Here is a 4,005-nt window from a genome sequence, read left to right as displayed (position 1 = left end):
AACACGAGGTCCATCACCATTAATGAAAACGAGGACCAAGGTACCTCTGATGCATCTTATCAGGTGTGAATGTATGAGCTATTGTCGAACCCCCTGTAGGATCCAACAGTCAAGGAGCCATGATGAATCTCCATTGTTGCTGACAAGATAGCCTGTCATTGAGGTATGCAAGCTTCATTGACATAATTTTCTGATGTCGATGAGCCAAGATTGTTGGAACGAGGGCCTTAAGAGATCTCATGTCAGTCCAACACGAGAAAACCAAAAATTAATTGAAAGACATAATTTATTTTGAGGATCCAAAGGATCTACTGTCCTGTGATTTTAACGAGCCCAGGGCAGTTCATGCTCGCCAGATTTCAATTTTAGAGAGTTTGAAATACTGAAAAAGAAGACTCCAAGGGGGATCCTTTTCCGTAATTAGTCTATTGGGGCCGGAAAAAGGAATAAACCTATACCCAATAGACATTCCTTTCATGGTTTACTGAGCATGAGAAGGAACAAAGTAAGCTCAATTTATTATGGCAGAAAATCAAGAAGAGGTAGTGAAAGGAATGACTCCCTTCTCCACCATTTCCAGCTCTTTCTTCTTCACAATCTCTTCCACAAATTCCTCCTTAGATTGGGGCTTTTGATATAGTTTGAGTCTGTGCCCATTCACCAAGAAGGTAACATTTCCATCATCAATTGTTTTAACCTGAACAGATCCATTATCAAAAAATTTTCCAATTTCATAGGGGCCAAGCCAATGTGTGTTAAATTTCCATTTAAAATTCTTAAATTTCGAATCAAACATCAATGCCTAGTCTCCCACTTTGAACTAATTTTTCTTAATGTATCTGCCATGTCATCTAGCCTATTGTTGTTGGATTAGATCAATATGTTGAAAAGAATCTCGCCTAATATCATCTAACTCACTAAGCTACAAGATTCTCTGCTGCTATGCTTCATCAAGGTTTATGCCCAAATTTGTTGTCATCTTAAAAGTTTTGATATGAAATTCAATTGGCAATAAAACTTGTTTTCCATACACCAATTCATATGGAGAGAAGCCAATGGGGTTTCTCCATGTGATCCTGTAGGCCCATAATGCCTCAGAAAGTTGATCAGACCAATCCTTATGTAATTGCATTGGCTTAGTCAGGATTATTTCCAACACCTTACTTGTTGATTCCACCTGCCTGTTGGCCCATGGATGGTAAGGGGTGGATTTTCGATGAGTAATATGATATTTCTATACAATTCCCTGCACAAGCTTCAACACGAACTGAGTACCCTAGTTAGTAATAATTTCCCTTGGTACCCAAATCTCACAAAAATATCAGAAAAAGAAATTCTACCACTGCCTTCTCTGTTGCTCTAGGTAGTGCCCTTGCTTCCACCCACTTCGTAACATAATTAGTAAAAACTAAAATATACTTCTTACCTTTGGACATAGGATTGATGGGACCTAAAAAATCAAGAGCCCACCTCTCGAATGGTTCTATGAGAACTTGTGGTTGCAAAGGCATTTCATCTGTTTGAACAGGCCACCCTATCCTTTGGCAACTGCCACATTTACGAACATACTCCTTTGCATCTTTAAAAAGACTTGGCCAGTAGTAACATGAGCGGAGGATCTTATAGGCTGTTCGCTTATTTGCAAAATATCCTCCATAGGGTTCATCGTGACAAGCTCTTAAGATATCATATATCTCATCCTCTCTAACACACCTGCAAATAATCAAGTCAGGTCTGGTACAAAAGAGGTCTCCTTTTATCCAAGAGTAATCAACACTTTTTCTAATAATTCTCTTTTTCTAACTAGATGAGAAGTAGGGTGGTAACTTTCCTGTAGCAAGATAATTGGCCATGTCTGCGAACCAAGGTGTTTTGATAGAAATAGAAAACAAATTCTCATTAGGAAAGTTATCATTAACAAGAATATCCTCACTTGCATGGTTGAGCCTAGATAGGAAATCAACTACCTGATTTTCTTTTCCCAGCCTGTCCAATACCATGATATCAAATTCCTACAATAGCAAAAGCCACCTAGTAATCCTTCCATTAGTGACTGGTTTGTTCATGAGATATCGAATAGTAGAATGATCAGTATGTACAAAAAATTCATAACCAGTGATGTAATGTCTAAACTTATTAATAACGTAAATTACAACAAGGAACTCTTTTTCAGTTATGGTGTAATTCAGTTTTGCAGGAGTTAAATTTTTACTAACAAAATATATAGCATGGGTTACGAGATTTTCCTTTTGGCCCAATACCGCTCCTATAGCTGAATTAGAGGCATCGGTGGAAATGTGATAGGGAAATTTCCAATTTGGACCTCTCAAGATAGGCAATGAAGTAAGTTTTTCCTTGAGTGTATCAAATGCAGCTCGACAATCATCACTCCAATGAAATTCAGATTCTTTGGTCAATAATTTAAACAATGGCAAGGATGCCTTTGTAAAATTCTCAACAAACCTTCTGTAGTAGCCTGCATGTCCAAGGAAACTTCGAACTCCCTTTTGACAGGTTGGTGGGGGTAGATTTTCAATTACTTCGATCTTAGATGGATAAACTTTAATTACTGCAGCATAAACATGATGACCCCAAAAAATACCCTTAATAATAATCATAACACATTTTTCATTACTCAATGAAAGATTATTTTCTCTACATCTCTGCAAAACTCTCCTGAGATTGTGTAGAGCTTCTTCAAAAGTATCACCCATTATTGTAAAATCGTCCATGTAAACCTCTACGAAATCATGCAAAAGATCAGAGAAAATACCAAGTATCACCCTTTGAAATATGGCTGGCGCGTTACATAAACCAAATGTTAGGACCTTATATGCATAGGTTCCACAGGGAAATGTGAATGTCGTCTTCTCCTATTCCTCTGGAGCTATCCTAATTTGGTTGTACCCACTAAACCCATCTAGGGAAGAGAAATACCTCTTCCATGCTAGAGTGTCCAACACTTGGTCTATAAAAGGAAAGGGAAAGTGATCTTTTAATGTAGGTTTGTTTAGTTCCATATAATCCAAACACGCTTGCCATTTACCATTCTTTTTAGGGACAATAACCAGTGGGGATACCCAATGGCTGTCTGAAATAGTATAAATGAACCCTACATTTAACAATTTCTGCAACTCATTTTTTTACAATTCCTCTCAAACCAAGGTTCATTCTCCTTTGTGATTTTCGCACAGGCTTGGCATTTCCCTCTACGTAGATATGATGAATGCATGTATTTGGGCGAATACCCCTCATGTCTGTGTATTCCCAAGAAAATGTATCTGAAAAGTCTTTCAAAGCCTGAATTAATTATCCCTCTTGTTCAGGAGTCAACGCCGAATTGATATTTAGGGTTTTTCTAAAAGAAATTTCAATTACCTTACCTCCACATTCAGTCATTGAATACACGAGAAATGTAGATAAGAGGGTTGAATATAATTCAGTTGTTGTATTATATTTATAAGATTTCTATAGGTTAGTAATGATATCTAGATTAGGACTAGACTGCCCCTCTAAATGTTGTGAAAAATCATGATTAGAAATATGACAATTTATCAGATTTTCCTCCGAATTTTCCTTAAGGCTCATGGCTTGGGCTATTGTCAATACTAGGTGAATAAATTTTGAATTATGTTCTTCATCATCCCAATAGTTATTTTCTAATTTTAGGAGGGGTTTGGCAGGGGGGTATAGGTTGATGTGTTTAGTTTCATCCCCATGAGCGATGGTCATGTTTCTAGACCTACACCCTATGTAGGCATCAACCATAGCCAACCAAGGTCTCCCCAAGATCAAAGGATTCCCTCCCAAGTTGGTCTTAGGTTGAAGAACATAGAAATATGCAGGGTACTCCCAGGAATCCAATGAAATGACAATGTCTTCTAATACACCCTCTGGCTTTACCTTAGACCTGTTTGCTAATTCTAACATGGTAGGAGTATGAAGTAAGTCAAAGGATCCTATGTGAGATAATGTCTCCATTGTCATCACATTGATGGTTGCACC

Source organism: Pinus tabuliformis, chromosome 1_2, assembly GCF_031772625.1.
Source record: "Pinus tabuliformis cultivar Carrire ecotype Pingquan chromosome 1_2, CPIR1, whole genome shotgun sequence".
Classification (NCBI taxonomy): Eukaryota; Viridiplantae; Streptophyta; class Pinopsida; order Pinales; family Pinaceae; genus Pinus; species Pinus tabuliformis.
The sequence above is the reverse complement of the archived record's forward strand: the minus strand, read 5'-3'. Positions refer to the sequence as shown.